An 18,362-nucleotide genomic window follows, 5' to 3' on the forward strand; every position below is an offset into this window, starting at 1 on the left:
GGGCTAGCTTAGCAAAAATTACACGGGGGAAAAAGCTTAGGTTTAGTAAATCTGTCTCTACTGTTAGGCGTCTAGTGTCCTTGTGCTGGTTTCCTAGAGTGCCCTCTGCTGGGCTCCGACCAGGTCAGCTGATTCTGGGCAATAGCCCTTGAAACCCATGCCTCAACTCTCATTAAAATAATTACCACTTTATGTCATATGTCATCAAAATCCCAGTACTTGTTTTCCAAGCTGATAATTAATTCAGGTAAATTAACCTATGTCAGTGAGTAAATACATATTATTGTATAACTGGGGGGGGGGCGGAACACAACAATGCCCCTTACAGATCACAGAAGTGTACACTTTCAGAGTGACTTTATGGGAGATAACTCTTCTACTTAGTGTCTAATTCACTGGATTAATGGTGGGAATGGACACCAGGCATATGGGGAGCGCTAGTTCTGAGAAATCAAAGGGAAACTATTCTCCAACAGTCAGGACCTTATGGCTTCCCTCAAATTAAACATTGTGGGCAGCTGTCTCCTCTGGCTATCTATATGGTCAACCCCCACAGAGGTAATTTTCATTCTGCCAGCAGGAAAAGAATGAACAACATTGTTTACTTTTAAGTTTTTATGAAGAATGCCTTGTGCTCTTTGGAGGATATCTAAATCCTGATAACAAGTATGTGGCACTGTTTAGTGGATTAGTCTGTTCATAAAGATGTGTATAGGGTATATATTCATTGGCATGACCCCTGTTGCCCTATGTACTTTCTTGTCTACTGAAATCAGTTGGGCAATCCCTGTCTGTAAGCACATTTCCCAAGAACTGGTTAGAGCCAGTCTTCATAAAGAGGAACCTATTATGAAACCAGCTCCAGAGGATATTTACTTTGTTGAAGTTCTACTGAAAGATACACTTACTTGAAAATGAAATTGCTTTCTTTTGGCTCCCACCTAGCCCCTTGAAAACCAGAGACTCTTGGGGCTCATTAACAATCAGACACAGAAGGGAGAGGACTGCGGGGACTGATGTGTATTTTTCTGTAAGCTTTCTCATTGAGTAAGCTGGTATTTTCATTGAATATATGTTTCAAGGATATCAGCTAAATTAATAGCATATTATAAATGTAAATATGCACCCCAAACTGAGAGCTTGGGGAACACAGCACAAATAGTTTGAAGCCTCACCTTTGGTCTTAAAATTAAATGTGAATTTTTTTTTAAAAAAGTTTTTTTAACATTTATTTATTTTTAAGAGACAGAGAGAGACAAAATGTGCACAGGGGAGAGGCAGAAAGAGAGGAAGACACAGAATCCAAAGCAGGCTCCAGGCTCTGAGCTGTCTGCACCAAGCCCGACATGGGGCTCAAATCCAGAACCGCGAGATCATGACCAGAGCCCAAGTCGGACGCTTAGCTGACTGAGCCACCCAGGTACGCTTAATGTGAAGTCTTTTGTGTTTTTTTTTTTTTAAATCTTTCTCTTTAACATATCCGTGTTTAAGACAAAATAATATTTTAGGTTGCATTCCAGTTATTAAATCTTCAGCTAAATAAACATTGCAGTAAAAAATATTACCTTTATCTTAACAGCTCCTGATATAAAATTGTGTGTCCCCAGGGATATATGTATTCAAATTTGAAAAACACAAGCTCACAGAAATAGGTAGGGAGAGGATCCAGTCTGAGATAAATGTGTATTAATGATCAGGCAGTTGGTAAGGATTAGCCTCAGTTTTGTCGTGGATAACTTTCACAGGGAAACAGTGGCGTTTCCTGATAAGATGCAGTGCATAGTTGTAATGACATAGGGATGTTAAGAGTATCTGGATACCACCAGAGTTGAAGAGAAAATCAACTCAAAATACAGAATGATCAAGATAGATATGGAAGAGGCAGAAATATGATTGAACTACGGCAGATTTCCTGGGTTCCTTAAAGATCTGCTGTTACTGCAGATGCACTAAGTAAAACAGCAGGACAAATAAAGAGGAAAATTCTACATATTAATTTTTGCATGATACTATTTTCTCCTTCCTTTCTGAAATTTTAAAATGAATATCCTTTTAATGTTCAAAGAAGAATATATTTTTATCACTAGTGTTTTACAATTGTTATTTGCAATATATTTATTCTAGAAGTTAATGTGTGTTATTTGAAATTCATAGCATGTTTTCCAAGAGAAAGGGTCTTATTACCAGTGAGTTTTCATGCCCACCTCCAAAGTATATATACAAGGTATCTGGAATAGGTAAGGGATAGGAGTAAGAGACTATCTGCATTTTTTTTGTAAACACATTTGATGCAAGTGATCCAAATAATACTATGAGAAATTCTATTATAAGAGGTTGACAACTCTTGTGATGAGAGCAAGAGACTGAGGGCACTGGCTGAAAGTTCAGGACAAGGTTGCAAGGGGATGTATACACGTATCAAGCCAGCTGTCCAGCCCATAATCCCTCCACTCTACTACCTGGTACCTTACTACACATCCAACAAGAGTAGTTACTTTGGCAACTATGCCAAAACTGGTGGAACCATTGAAGGACACCTAACCTAAGGTAGGCCAACTACACATTTTAACTTGGGAATTTGCAACTGGAGACAGCAGGGTTATTTGAAATGAAGAGATTTCCAGGAGCCCCAGAGATCCAGTCCTGTTAAGAGAATGTGTAAGCAAAGGTCCAGCATGCATGGAAAAAGAATGAAAACCACTGCAAGAAAAGAGATGAGGAATTCTGTGTTGGGGGTGGCAGGGAGAGTCAGAAAAATTGAAAGAGGGAGGGAGAAGTAGCAAACCAAGAAAACCAGAGGGAAAGAATTTTCCTCGGAGCCTGTCAATTTGCTACTTAAAAAAAATTTTTTAACTGTTTATTTTTGAGAGAGAGAGAGAGAGAGAGCGTGAGCAGGAGAGGGGCAGAGAGAGAGGGAGACACAGAATCTGAAGCAGTCTCAGGCTCCAAGCTGACAGCAGAGAGCCCAACGTGGAGCTCAAACTCATAAATCACGAGATCATGACCTCAGCCAAAGTCAGATGCTCAACCGACTGAGCCACCCAGGTGCCCCTCAATTTGCTATTTTATCTGCTAGTCCCTCCTGTAGTCTAACTATGTTTTGTATTAGGTATTTTTTGTGTCCTTCCAATAAACTTCTCTTTTTCACTTAAGCTAAACTGAATGTGTTCCTAAGTGAGAAGACAACTGAGAGTTTGGGGAAAGAAAAGACATAATGAGATGTATCTTACTCTCTCTGCAGCCTTCTGCCTCCCATCTCCATCCATTCTCCCCACCGCCTTCCTCTTTCTCCAGTTCCTTGATCTTTAGATACTCTTCCTTTTCTATTTTTTTTATATGTTTATTTATTTTTGAGAAAGTGCAAGCCGGGGAAGGGCAGAGAGAGGGACAGAGGATGCTAGCAGATTCTGCGCTGACAGCACAGAGCCTGATGTGGAACTTGAACTCACAAGCCACGAGATCATGACCTGAGCTGAAGCCAGACACTCAGTCGACTGAGCCACCCAAGTGCCCCTCCTTTTATATTTTTAACAAACTTGTCTCTTCCCTCCTGAAGAGGAAGAGGACTCCCTTTTCTTTTCTCACCTCTGGTCCTATCCAAGTCTTGAGGCTTTCCTGCCCTAAATAGATGCCTGGCCAGCATGCTAAGGAAGGGAGCAGAGGGCATTCCTAGGAACCACTTGGGCAGGGATAGGGAAAGGACTCCTGATACTAAATACAATAAGTGGAGTATAGTTATTTAAAATAGCACGTTTTTTAAGCACACTAAATTTTAAGAAGCAGCTTCAAGCTGACTTGACAGTATTTACATGTAACATAAAAATGTTTATTACTCTCTTTGCAATTTAATCTTATGTAACGTTTGACTTGATGAAACACTTCTCTGTTCCATCAGCTTCAGTTGCACTATAGCTTGGCCTTTAAAAATTAGATGCTCTTCACTGAACTGAGAAAGCATTGCAGATGAGGAATAAAGGTCTAGATTTGTTACAAACTTAAAATATAAAAGGCCATACATAAGAGTTATGACTATCGTCAAAGTCCTCACTATGCCGTGAGGGCTGAGAGAAAAACGCTCCAGTTTAGGCTTGGGTTATTTTTCTGAAGCTGTGGGCTGAGTCGCTGACAGCTCACCTGACCAAGGCAGACACCATATTTGCCTTGAAAGGAAGTTGGCTGGTTTCCCCCTGCCCCCCACTATTGTATGAGAACAGGAGAGATGTAGCTTAATGTGAACTGACAGAGTAAACAACTTGGATGCTACCTCAGCTCTACTGCTCACTGGATAGCTAGAGGAATCTGAGTAATTACAATTTTCCTAGGTCTCAATTTTCTCACATTTATTAAACGTGAAATCCTTTCTTCAAACAAAACCATAAAAAGTGAAGACTTTTTTTTTTAATGTTTATTTGTTTTTGAGAGAGACAAAGCCCAAGAGGGGGAGAGGCAGAGAGAGGGGGAGACACAGAATCTGAAGCAGGCTCTAGGCTCTGAGCTGTCAGCACAGAGCTGAACGCAGGGCTCAAATTCACGTACTGTGAGATCATGACCTGAGCCAAAGCTGGTCACTTAACCGACTGAGCCACCCAGGTGCCCCAAAAAGTGATTTTAAGTAGACTTGTGATCTAAGTGCTCTAAAAACAAAAACACTAGTAAAACATAGCAAATATCCTTTAGAACCCATAGCCGATTTCATAGGAAAGTAAGAAATTTCCGGAATTCAGAAGGAATCTGTGAGCCCAGCCATTGTTTGCTATGTCCCCTGCATGCTCCGGTCAAGCCTCCATCACGGTTTACTGTGAGCCAATGTGAAAGGTCTTGTCTCCCCAGCAACTTGCCCCTCCAAACCATTCTCCTAGGTGCAGCCAGAATGGGCTAAGATATAAAATACAAACAAAATCAATTAACTTCCCTGTTTGAATCCCTTCTGTGTTCAACCACTGCTATAAAGATAAAGCCTAAAATCTTATCATGGACCCAGCCTACCTCTCCTAGCCAGTATCCAGCTATACTGGTTTTCTCTGGGTCTCTGAACAAAGAAATTCCTCTGCCGGAAACAGACCTTACTCTGCTCGCCCCCTGCCCCAGCTTTCTCTCAGCTCATCATCCTCCAGTGCTCTACTCAATGGCACTTGAAAGATTTTCCTTGATTCCCCCCAAACCAAGACAGACTCCCTTGATTATACTCTATCAGTTTTCTGTACTTCTTCCTAGCATTTATCACAATTCCAACCACACAAGGATTTAGTCGTTTCATATCTGTCTCTCCTGCTATAATTTAGGCTCCATGAAGGGAGGGATTGTATCTATCTTATTCTCTATTATATATATAATATTCTATACATATCCTATATAGTAGTCAATATAATAGAACATAATATAACCCCCGTAATGAGCATGGAATTTTCCACAGGTGATTGAAAATACACTGAGTGAATGATCTATGTGTACCTGAGGCTAATATTAAGTACTCTCCACCTCACCCATAATATTCTGCCCACTACTTTATTATAAGGTAAGAATTTCTTTTCTTTTTTATGAAGAACTCTTTTTAAGTTTACTTTTATTTATTCTGAAAGAGAGATAGAGAGCAAGCTGGGAAGGACAGAGGGAGAGAGGGCAACAGAATCCCAAGCAGGCTCCATGCTGCCAGCACAGAGCCCAACAAAGGGCTGGAACTCACAAACCGCGAGATCATGATCTGAGCTGAAATCAAGAGTCAGATGCTTAACTGAGGAAACCACCCAGGCACCCCAGAATTTCTTTAAATAGGGGAAATATTTGGGGTGCCTGGGTGGCTCAATTGGCTGAGGGTCCGAGTCTTGATTTTGGCTCCGGTCATGATCCCATGGTTATGGGATGGAGACCCACACTGGGCTCTGTGCTGAGCCTGATTAGGATTCTTTCTGTTTCTCTCCCACTGCCCCAGATGGTGTGTGCGCACTCTCTAATTTAAAAAGAAAAAAAAAGTGCTTCTGACCATGCTCTGACCATGAGCTTAGAGAAAGACATTTTCTAGGACTAAAACCTCCACCTCAGAACTTTAAACCAACAAAGGTGTCAAACACTTTTTCTTCTAACTCTCTCATAACTGAGAACAAACTGATAAGGAGAATCCTATAGAAATTCCACCCTAATTCATAATGCCTAACTTTTCTCATCTTTTATTATACACAGTAAAAGTAACCAGAAAAAGTAATTTTTGAATAGCATCAAGAGGGTAAATTCCTATTTCAGATTTGATTTTATTTTTTAAAAAAATTTTTTGTTTATTTATTTTTGAGAGAGAGAGAGAGACAGAGTGTGAGTGGGGGAGGGGCAGAAAGAGAGGGAGACAGAATCTGAAGAAGGCTCCAGGCTCTGAGCTGCCAGCACAGAGCCCGATGCAGGGCTCAAACTCACCAACCATTGAGATCATGACCTGAGCTGAAGACGGACACTTAACCGAATGAGCCACCCAGGCACCCTTCAGATTTTATTTTTTAATCTGAAAAGTTAACTTTAATTTCTACAATTATAAAAAAAAAAAAAAAGATAAATATCTCCCCACCTGGCATTTCCAAAGATCCACAGATAAGGTATTACTAAAGATTTACCTATCATGACCTCCTTTTGCAAATCTCCTACAACCTACAAATTTTTTAACAATCACGATAGGCACTGTTTCTTGTTAGAAACCCTAGTTATACCTCACAAAACCCTTTAACAACCAACCAACAAAGCTTGGTGGTAGAAATAAGCGTAATATCTGGAGTACTTTCGTTAGCCTTTGCTAACTTTTAAAAGTATGATGACTTTTTTCTTAGGCTATTTTATTTCATGAAGAGCAATCCAAAACATTTAATTATTCCACAGAGACCTCATTTTCAATTCCTTAAGAATCCCTTCTGGTCCCTCTCTGAATCTCCCTAGATCCTCTAGGGGCTATTTTATGGATTATTGGAATAGTCTGCTCAGTGCTGAGAATTTAAAGATCTATTATCTTTCATTTATTCATTCCTTCAACAACTACGGGTCAGGACTATGAGCAGCACTGGTGTTAGATAAAGGCAGTGTCCAGCTCTAGCAGAGACTAGCTGACTGCTCAGCTCACCAAGTCATTTGCTCTTTGCCCAGATACAGACCTAGACCACTTTCCCAGCCTCTCTATTTAGGTGTGGCCCCGTGTCCGAGCCCCGTGGCTTAGGGGAGTAGGGCATAAGTCCTATATGACAGTAGCAGACCCGATCTGCCACACTTCCTTCCCCTTTTTCTTTCTTCTTCTTTTTTTTAATGTTTATTTATTTTTGAGAGAGGGAGAGAGAGAGACAAACAGAGCACCAGTGGGGAAAGGGCAGAGAGAGAGAGAGAGAGAGAGAGAGACAGAATCTGAAGCAGGCTCCAGGCCCTGAGCTGTCAGCACAGAAACCGACATGGGGCTCAAACCCACAAACCATGAGATCATGTCTTGAGCCAAAATCAGAAGCCTAACCAATTGAGCTACCCAGGTGCCCTCTTTCCCTTTACAAAGTAAACATTTACTGAAACTGGCTGAACCACCAGATGGAACTTGAGACCCCAACTTGTGCTTGGAGTGGAGTCACCTGACAATCAGAAACGTCTCTTTTGGACTTCACTGAGGCAAGAAATAAATCTCTACTGCATTTAGCTACTTAGATGTAGGAGTTTATCTCCTATGCTAGCTACTAGTGCCCTAAAACACTGCAGTAAAAATCAAATGGGAAACTATCTTTAGTAAGCAGTATACAGTACAGTGCTTTGGTAGTGGTGAAATGTGCTATAATCTAAGTTCAGAAGATGGCCTGGGAGTCAGGCATACAAGAGATGACATCTGAATTAAATTTTGAAGGCTAAGTGTCAGGCAAGCTAAGCAGGGAAAGGGTATTCAAGGCAGAATTTCAGGTACAAAAGCTCCCAAGCAGGAAAGAGAAATGTCAAAAGATTAGAAATTTGGGAAGCATTTACTTTAAGGAGAATGTTGGAGATATGAGCCTAGAGAGGTATACAGAGGCAAACTAATGGAGGAGAAATAGACATCTAGCAGGCAAAGAACAGGTGGGCAGAGGGCATTCTGGGCAGGAAAACAGAATGTATGAGACCCAGAGTTATTAAAGAGCACAGTGATCTCTGGAATTTAAACACAAATTACCAGAAAAATAAGACAGGTGGGACAATGAGAATGGAGTAGAAGTTAAGACCTTTGTTCTCCTTCCCTTAATTCTGAAGACAATACAGCACTAAGGAGTCTTAAGCAGGGGTAATGGAACATATTTTCTCTTTATAAATATTACTCTGGTCAGAAGTCATGTGGAAAACAGATGAGGTTTTATGTAGTCTTTTAACCAAACAGTGCTGGTGGAGGGGTCTCCTACCAAAAATGTTATTGTGATGACACTGAATTCAACCTTAACATTTGATGACAGATAAGTTTTAATGCTAATAGATCATCATAAGGATGTGCCAGATTAGGAAAGACTAGAAGCAGGGAGACACATTAGGAGGCTCTCAAGATTGTCTAGGACACTGATGGTGAGAGTCTGAGCTAAAGTGGAGCCAGAAGAAATAAAGAAGAGGGTAAGCATTTGAGAAATACCAGGCTCTGTGCTAACAGCAAGGAGCCTGGAGCCTGCTTCAAATTCTGTGTCCCCCTCTCTCTCTGCCCCTCCCCTGCTCACACTCTGTCTCTCTCTCTCAAAAATAAATAAACATTAAAATTTTTTTTTAATTTGAGAAATCAAAGAGGGGGACACAAACATCAGAGATGACTTGGGTTATCTTGGATGAGTAGAGACACGGTAATGCTAGTCACCCAAGAGGGGCACAACATAGAAGAAAAACTGGGAGGAAAAAAAAGTTTGGTTTTGGGAATGCTGATACTGAGGAGACCAAGGTACATCCAAGTGGAAATGGTGAGTCTTCATTTGGAAAGAAATACAGGCTCAGGTTGGCAAAGATCAGAAAAGGGGATAAATTGCATTGTTTCATCAATGTATAGAGGTCCCAGTAGAAGCCTGAATGAAAGCAACAGAGATTGTTCAGTGTCAGTAGAAAGGAGGGCCAGGTATGGAAGCTTAGGGGCCACTTCCATTTCAGCATCCAACCAACTAAAAAAAGAGATGGACGGAGTAGGAGGAAAGCACTTCCGAAGCAATGTCTCAAGTCCAGAACGGTACAATCATAACATGCAACCAAGCATGTTAAATACTGCAACAGTCAGACCCAGAGGCTTCTATATTGGTGATACACAAGATCTTGGAGACCTCCTGGGTAAAAGTTTAGTGGAATGGTGTCAAGAATGAAAGCCAGGTTATGGTGAATGTGGGGAAGGCAATGATGTGAAACCAGCAAATGTCACTATTCTTTTTAGAAATTTTGCAAAATGGCTGGAGATGGAAAGAAATGTAGGATGGAGGAAAGACTTTCCTAGGAAGAAAAAACATGAAAATGTCCATAAGCACGGGGGATGGTTGTGATGAAGGGGAAGACACTGAAGATGAAAAAGCCTGGGGAGAATGATAGCTATGGTTGTGCTGAGCATGGCTGGTGTAGAGACTTGTCAGATCACTGTGTTGTACACCTGAAACTAATGTAACACCATGGATCACCTATTCCTCAAAAGAAATTCAATCAATCTTGAGAAGGAAAAAAAAAAAAAAAGCCTGAGGATAACAGGCACCAATAGGATCCAAAAGGATCCAGTAGGATCACTAGTATCACTAGTACCTAGAAAGAGAGATGTAAACACAACAAAGGTATTAAGCACTGATTGACTGGATACATGGGACTCATCTGAAAACCAACAACACCTTTTTAGACAATCTGTGGATACATGCTGTTTCAGTCCTACTTTCCAACTAGTTCTCTTTAGAACTTTGTTATAATTTGTAATTTAAATGAAGTATTTTGTATTCCAATGCCACTAACTTTGTGCCATTTCAATTGAGTCAATAAAAAAAAAAAACTTTTTCTATTTTGTCTCTACTTCTCTATGTTTAAATCAGGTTATCTGCTACTTATCTGCTTTGCTCAAGTAGACATTTAATAAAATGGGTGTTCTTCTAGTTTTGAATGTTTCATGGAACAAAAGGTGACAAAGGGATCTAGAGTCAGAGAATACAAACTGGAGTCTAGTTTTATCTTACACTAAATGTAAACAGGTTTAGTATTTGCATCATAGGAATTATAAATAAACTTCCTTATTGGACTATTATGAGATAACATCAATTAAAAAGTCTGTACAAATATAGACTTCACTATTCAAAAAAAAATAATGTGATAATAATGTGGAAATGTTGGGGTTTGGAGCAAACGGTCAAGAAAGAATTCTTGAGATTTCTTTGGTGCAAAAAGGTAGTTTTATTAAAGCACAGGGATAGGACCTATGGGCAGATAGAGCTGCCTTGGGGTTTTGTTTTGGTTTTGGTTTGTTTTTTAATGTTTATTCATTTTTGAGAGAGAGAGAAAGAGAAAGATCATGAGTGGGGGAAGGGCAGAGAGAGAGGGAGACACAGAATCTGAAGCAGGTTCCAGGCTCTGAGCTGTTAGCACAGAGACCTACTCAGGGCTCAAATCCACAAACTGTGAGATCGGGACCTGAGCCGAAGCTGGATACTTAACCAACTGAGCTACCCAGGGGCCCAGCACTGGAGTTTTAACAGGTGACTAATTACACAATTTTAAGTTGGGAGGGGGTTAGGAATGGAGTCAGTCTAAGTAATCTTGGAAGCAAGGTTCCCAGGACCTTGAGGGGGGTAGCTCTTGTTACAAAAAGGTCATTTATTACTATCTAATAAAACCTTAGTCATGAGACCCTTCAGATGTGTATCAATGAGCTATAAGCTTTGGGGATGATTGCCAACATAGACCTTGAGGGGTTGAGACAAAGGAAGTTTCCAAAGGAATTGTCATATGTTAAAAAAGACTTACAGGATCCTGGAGGGTCAGGATAATGTTAAGCTAAGATTGCCTTCCGTCCCTTAGCAAAGTGTCATCATCAAAACAGCTGAGCTCACAGAGGAAGGTCACTCTGCCTGCCTCAAGGACTTGTCAATGGGCTGTAAGTAGCAAGGAAATTTAATCTTTTCCTTTGCCTTTGTTTCCCACATCAATAATTCCCTTAAAGAACAAAATAACATCATTTCTACAGATATATATTTCATTCAGTAAACAACAAAAATCAACCAGCAAAGTTAAGTGAGATTGAAAAAAACCTTCCTTTGAGGTTCTCCAAGGGGATTATTGATTTCTGAGAACATATAAGGAAGGTATGTTTTGGACAAATAGCCCCTATCATTCAGAGTGAAATATTGACGGTAAGCATTTAAAGCATAAAGATAAAAATGGACACAATGATCGAAAGGAATTAAGCATATTTGTGGCTTGGCATTTTATATTAATTTTTTATACATAAACAACAATTTAAATTTTTGTTTAACATTTATTCATTTTTGAGAGACAGAGAGAGACAGAGCATGAGTTGGGGGAAGGGCCAAGAAAGAGGGAGACACAGAAACCAAAGCAGCCTCCAGCCTCCAAGCTATCAGCACAGAGCCCAATGTGGGGCTCGAACCCACAAACCATGAGATGATGACCTGAACCGAAGTTGGATGCTTAACCAACTGAGCCACCCAGGCACCCCTATAGTGGATTTTGTTTCCAACTTGCTGTTGGTATTTTGCTCTTTTTGAGTTACCTTTGTTACATGCTATGTGCTGCTTGTATATTATTATCTTTGAGAAATTATCATATAAAGTAAGGATTTTTAAAATTAATTTATGTTTTTTAGTCATCCCTACACCCAATGTGGGGCTTGAACTGATGACCTGGAGATCAAGAATTGCATGGTCTTCCAACTGAGCCAGGCAAGTGCCCCTAAAGTAAGGTTTTTTGATGAGAAAATAAGCTCTTGATTTTTAAAATAATTATAAGCCATTCTAAGGCCTAATGATATATGGAGACATTGAGCCTTACATTTATCAGCTTTGAAGAGTTACCACCCACTTGTTGGAATGAGCACTGGGTGTTGTATGTAAGAACCATGGAATCTACCCCCAAAACCAAGAGTACAGGGTACACACTGTATGTTAGCCAATTTGAAAATAAATTATATTTTTTAAAAAATGAAGAGTTAGCACCCAACATGAGCAAATCCCAAGAGAAAAATCTTTAGACTCACTTAACCATTTACTGTTTTTATTTTCTTTTGTTTTTTTTGTTTTATTCAGTGCTATGCTTTTGACTCTACTTGAAGATTCTTCAGGTAAGTCCAACCCACAATGGTCTTCTTAGACTTTGAATTTCTTTGTTAGAACCACTGATATTTAACCGTTTCATTCATTGACTATTTTACCCTTGACTCTAATGGAATCTCCTATGAATGTCACGTATACTCTTTTGGTGTTTCCCACAATTTTCATCCCACTGCTTCGTGTGTATGGTCAATAATGCATTTAACTGCAAGCATTTAACGGAGTTTTCCTGCCCATTAGTCCAAGCCTTAACATCACTACTAATTGAGCATGGTAAGACTACTACTTCATCAGTTTGGCCCGCCACCCAGGGACAGCACTGTAATACCAATTCTCTAAGGCAGCCAGAAGACTGGTCCATAGTAGTCAGGATCACCAGTGCTGGGAAGGACAGCACACAGACTCAAAAATCTCAGTGATTTAATATAACCAAGATACATATTTCTCCTTTCCTTGATGGTCTCATATATATGTGATCACTTCTACCATTTTGTTGTTATACCACCACAACAAGACAGGGAACAGGCTGGGAATCTTAAGGGGCCAGGCCTGGAAGTGACCATGGTCCTTTGCCCTCATCCTATGTGCAGAGCTAGTCACATGGCCCAGACCTGTCAGGGAGGCTGGGGAATGTGGAAAGCATACAGGTATTTTGTTAAGCACTATTGTCTCTGGTCATCTAGTCTAAACCTCTTTTTTTTTTTCAACTAAAATTGACAACAACTTGACCATCTCTGTCATTGTCACTCCTTAAGTCTGAGCAGCATTAGGAAAGTTTACTTTCCATCTCAGTGGGTTCCTTGAACAAACGATTTGGGAAGTAACAGAGACACAGTAATGCAGGGGTGCAATCACCAGTTCACAACAGTGTTAGGCTGCAACTGGGACTCTGAATTTTAGGGCTTTTCCGAGTTTTGTGGAGATTTCACTAGGCAAGCAAAGGTTGGGGTAGCATTCTCTATTTGGAGCTACTTGTCAGCTTCTCAGCTACTCCTGATAATGACCACTGTAGGTTCAGGTGACCAATGAATGTGTGCCACAGGCTTAATAACCTTTCACTCTCATAGTCAAGGGGGCCACTTTGATGCAGCCCTGGGAAAGTAATTCAAAACTGGTTGTGATTCACTTAATATGGCAGGGGTAGGACGCTTTTCTTCAGTGATCCAGATTGAGAAATAAAACAGGACAGGTTCAAACATCCAACAAAAAATGGGTTGTTGTTGTTTTTTCAGGCCTCTGCATTCTTCAGAAGGAAAAATAGATACTAACGCACTGCTGTGAAACAGGTATCCTAGGAATAGTCTAGCATGCTTGCAGTTTTGCTTCACTGGAAAATTTAAATAATTTAAAGTTAACTGATTTGATTTTTCAGTCTGATTTAGACGCACTCTGTTACACAGTCCCAGACAGGGACAGGCAGCTGGCACTTGTTTGTATGATCACTCTCCAGACAGTAATAACTGTCACAGTATTACCTTTCACTCACAGCAGTTATCTCCAAGGAGCTCCAGCACCAAAATTCTGTTTGACGGGTAGAAATACGGCCCTTTCGTGTGCTCAGTGTAGTGAGAAGCAATTGCAACATAACTGTGATGACGGGCAACCATTCTACAACATTGCACTATGGCTGCAATGGCGATCACAGGCTACCACTCATCAATAGATTTTTCTGGCTTGGAGGGATCTATTAAATACCAGCAGATGGAGTTGTGAGCGTCCTTGGAGAACTGACTAATTCCACAACCTGTGGAAATGCTCTCCTTCCATTTATGGCTTGGTCTTTTTTGGAGACAGAAAACAAGTGTGATAGGGAAACTGAAAGACGGGAAAGGAGCTGCCAGAGCCTAGAAGATGTTCTCCTGTCTTCACTGTTCCAAGAGCTCAAGCTTGGTCAAAACCCCAGTGCTCTTGCCAGGGAAATCCTCTACTTTGATCACAGTGGAAATCAGAACTCTGCCCAGATTACTTACTCAGCAAGGGATAGGCCCTACCAACCTGCACAGGTCATTTTTTGCTTTTGGACTCTACTGGTCTTCTCAGGTTGCCATAAGAAATACCACAGACAAGTCAGCTTAGAGAGCATGGATTTTTCATACAGTTCTAGAGGCTGGAAGTCTGAAATCATGGTGCCGGTATGATCAGGATTTGGATGAGGACCCTCTTCCTGCCTTGCCGATGGCTTCCTTCAGACCATGTCTTCACACTAGAGACAAAGAGCAAACTCTCTGGTATTTATTCTTATAAGGGCTCTAAATCCTAATTCTTATAAACGCTCTACCTTCACGACCTCATCTGCACCTAATTACTTCACAAAGTCCCATCTCCAAAGAGCATCACAGTGGGGGCCAGGGCTTCAACATGTACATTTTGGGTAGGACGTTAGTTTAGCCCATAGCACTAAAGTAGGAACAGGAGGATTCTAGTAGTATCTTGATGGATCTCCCTGTTCCTCACTAGATTCTACAAGCTCAACAGGTTTTTGAAAAATGGTAATCATATAACATCGCTCCCTATACAAAATCCTCTAATGACCTCCCACCATACTTAGAGAAACTATTCCATGGACTATGAGGTTCCTTATGATTCACACCCTTCTTTCTTCTAGTTCCTTCTTTGTTGACTTCACACCTGCCATACCAGGTCTCTCACTGTTCCCCAAGCATACCATGCTCACTTCTCCTTCAGGAACTTTTCAGTTGCTATCTCCCTGGTCGGGAGCACTTTTCCAGATCTTTGAATGGCTTGTTCTCGGTCTTTATTTTCACCTTAACTATCACCTTCTTGAGACACTCCTCTTTCTCCTGTTCTCTCTACCTGTATGTTCTGGTTCATGTAAGTACCATATCTTCGAAGGGCTTCATATATGAAACTTCACCTATTTTCTCTTTATAATCTCAGTAACTAGAGCACTGCTCAGAATAGAATAGGTACTAAATTAGCATTCATCACAAAAAGTAAACTGACACACATGTCAAGGACTGCCTTGTATATATTGTCATCCTAATCCTCTCTTTTGATCTCCAGCCCTGTATACCTGCTTCCTTGATGTCCTACATTGACCCTTTTATAGACATCTCAAATTAAAAGTTTTCAAAATTGATCACTCTATCCCTTAAAACGTACATTTTGTCCTATGTCCCTCTTCACATAGTGATCCAAGGAAAGTCTGGGCATCATCTTTAATTTTTTCCTCTTCCTCTCCTCCTTGCATGCAGTAAGTAATCAATCCAATTATTCTATTTCTGAAACACGTCACGCCTCTTTTCCTCCTCGCCCCATCTCTACCACGGTCCCTTGTCCAAAATGCCACCATCTCTTGCTGGGAGCACAGCATCCTGCAATAAGTCTTCCCACTTTCATTCTTGGCACTGTCTCCCCCTGTCTATTTTCCACACAGCAGCCAGGGGTGCCTGGGTGGCTCAGTCGGTTAAGCGTCTAATTGTGGCTCAGGTCATGATCTTGCAGTTTGTGAGTTCGAGCCCCACGTCGGGCTCTGTGCTGACAGCTTGGAGCCTGGAGCCTGCTTCAGATCCTGTGCCTCCCTCTCTCTCTCTGTCCCTACTCCTCTCACACTCTGTCTCTCAAAGATGAATAAATGTTAAAAAAAATAAATAAAAAATAAAATAAATAAACAGCAGCCAGAGTGATGCAGGGCATTTATTTTAATAGCAACAGGTAATATGCTACTAACAGCTACTCTTTGGGCACCTGAAGACAAACCAAACCAAACATGAGTTTGGCCCCCTCAAAGACTAAAAATGCAAATCTGTACATGTAACTACTCTATATTAAAAGTTTAAAGGGGCCCATGGGTGGCCCAGTCAGTTAAGCATCCACCTCTTGATTTCAGCTCAGGTCATGACCTCCCCGGTTGGTGAGATCGAGCCCCAGATCAGACTCTGTGCTGAGACTATAGAGCCTGCTTGGGATTCTCTCTCTCTCTCTCTCTCTCTCTCTCTCTCTCTCTCCCCTGCTCGCATGCATGTGTGTGCTCTCTCTCAAAATAAATAAATAAACATAAAAAAAAAAAAAAAAAGGCTTAAAAAGTGCTCTCACCACCCTTAGAATAAAAGCCAGTGTCTTCACCAGGCCATGAGTATCTGTGTGATCTGACCTGTCAATTTCTCTCCTCATAGCTTGTACAGCCCTCCCCCTGCCTCTCTTAGCTCTGGTTGCAATGGCCTCGCAGCCCTTTGAAACTGCCTGCCACCTGCTTTTCCCCTTCAGAGTTTTCATGCAGGATCTTCCCTGCCTGGGAAGGGATTTCCTCCACTCTCATCCTAAATAAGTAATCTCTGCTTCTCCTAGGACTCAACTGAAATGTCACTCTTCAATGATGACTCCCGTAAAGCACCTGTTCAAAACTGGACCCCTCTTGTTAAACTCTCTTCACAGCACTTCCATCTGGTTTTAACATAGTTGGTAATTACAGATTTATCTGTAACTGCTCAATAGCTGCTTTTGCCATTATATTGAAAGCTCCAGGAGCTCAGAAGTCATGATCTGCTGCTTGTTTGTTTGTTTTTTTAATGTTTATTTATTTTTGAGAGAGAGACAAAGTACGAGACTGGAAGGGACAAAGAGAGAGGGACAGAAGATCTTAAGTGGGCTCCGTGCTGAGAGCAGAAAGCCCTACCCAGGGCTCAAACTCATGAATCGTGAGACCATGACCTGAGGCCAAGTCGGACTCCTAACCAACTGGGCCACCCAGATGCCCCTATGGTCTGTTTTTTTTTTTTTACCTGCCTTTTCTTCAGAGGCTAAGCTTAATACCAGGTACACAGTGAGCATTCAATAAATATTATCGTAACCCAAATAAGTGGAACACTCTTTTCCACCCCAACAAGTACCCAATGACCTTTTATCTCTTGCCCCTTGAGTGGCCAAAAATAAAATGCACCAGCAGGTTACTACCATGTAGGATATCCCAAGTAACTGGGGAAAGAAGTAGTATTTTAACCATGGTTTTCAGTGAACTTTAGTCTTTTGCTCAAGAACAGAGGTTTTGGGGTCCTTGGGTGGCTCAGTCGGTTGGGCGTCCAACTTCGGCTCAGGTCATGATCTCCTGGTTCACGGGTTCAAGCCGCGTGTCAGGCTCTGTGCTGACAACTCAAAGCCTGGAGCCTGCTTCGGGTTCTGTCTTCCTCTCACTCTGCCCCTCCCCTGCTCATACTCTCTCAAATATAAATATTAAAGAAATTAAAAACAAAAGAGAATTAAAAAGTTTTCTGTAAATAGTGGAAAGAATCATGTTTTCTGGTAAGGAACTTACATTTGGTATTTATTTGTTTCTTATTGTTTGTAAAGCATACCTTTAAATCTATTTTTCATGATAAACTGATAATTTATTAATCAAAGTATTGGGATTTTATAATTAAAGTGAAATTCTGCTACACAAAAAAAGTGTGAAGACACATGTGTTCTATCCAGTGATTCAGTTATTCTTAACTAAAATTACTCTGCCATACTTAACATAGGACTTAGCGTAGATTTTTTTGCCCTAAAGTTTTACTTAGATAAATAATTTCTATACCCAATGTGGGGCTTGAACTCATCAGAGCAAAAGTCACATGCTCTTCTGACTGACCTAGCCAGGAGCCCCACTGACATAGATTTTTAAAGTCCAAAATACTATTTTTTTAAACAATAACAATTATTATTATTACTAACAACCACAAAAGGCCGCACCTCTAAATCCAGGTATTTTTAATGGAAATACAAAGGATGAAGTAGTCATCATAATAGGAAGCTATTTTGGGATCAGGCCCGAAGCCATCGGCTATAACTGATTAAATCAAACAGAGGGCCAAAACCAAGATATCTCAATCAAGGCTGGCAATCTAGACAGGGCCCATGGGCTAATTTTCTGTATTTAAGCGGCTGAAAAGTAACCAGTAGAAAATATTTTATGATATGTAAAAAAAACTGAATCAAATGCAAATTTCACACAACCATGCCTATGAACTTACACAGTGTCTAGATGTACTTTCACACTGTGATGGCAAAGTTAAGTAGCTGCAACAGAGACTTCTCAAGAGTTTTTGACTGTAACCTCAGTAGTAAGTTTTACATGGAGCACTGTATATTCGCAGACACATAGCTGTAAAGCTTCCC

The 18,362-nt window shown here is 40.8% G+C and overlaps 1 long non-coding RNA gene across 2 annotated transcripts; it reads left to right on the forward strand.

Annotated features, from left to right (window-relative positions):
- Positions 1 to 845: 845 nt before the first annotated feature.
- On the forward strand, positions 846 to 16,670 carry LOC112861569 (uncharacterized). Of its 2 annotated transcripts, XR_015248055.1 has the most exons (7): positions 846 to 1,030; positions 1,244 to 1,420; positions 5,414 to 5,515; positions 10,981 to 11,056; positions 11,786 to 11,861; positions 12,225 to 12,259; positions 16,557 to 16,670. It is a non-coding gene; the product is annotated as an uncharacterized LOC112861569 (long non-coding RNA). The 2 variants fall into 2 exon arrangements; XR_015248054.1 differs by lacking the exon at positions 10,981 to 11,056.
- Positions 16,671 to 18,362: the final 1,692 nt, after the last annotated feature.

The sequence above is a fragment of the Puma concolor genome, chromosome A1 (genome assembly GCF_028749965.1).
Source record: "Puma concolor isolate L17-30 chromosome A1, mPumCon1.1.hap2, whole genome shotgun sequence".
Classification (NCBI taxonomy): domain Eukaryota; kingdom Metazoa; phylum Chordata; class Mammalia; order Carnivora; family Felidae; genus Puma; species Puma concolor.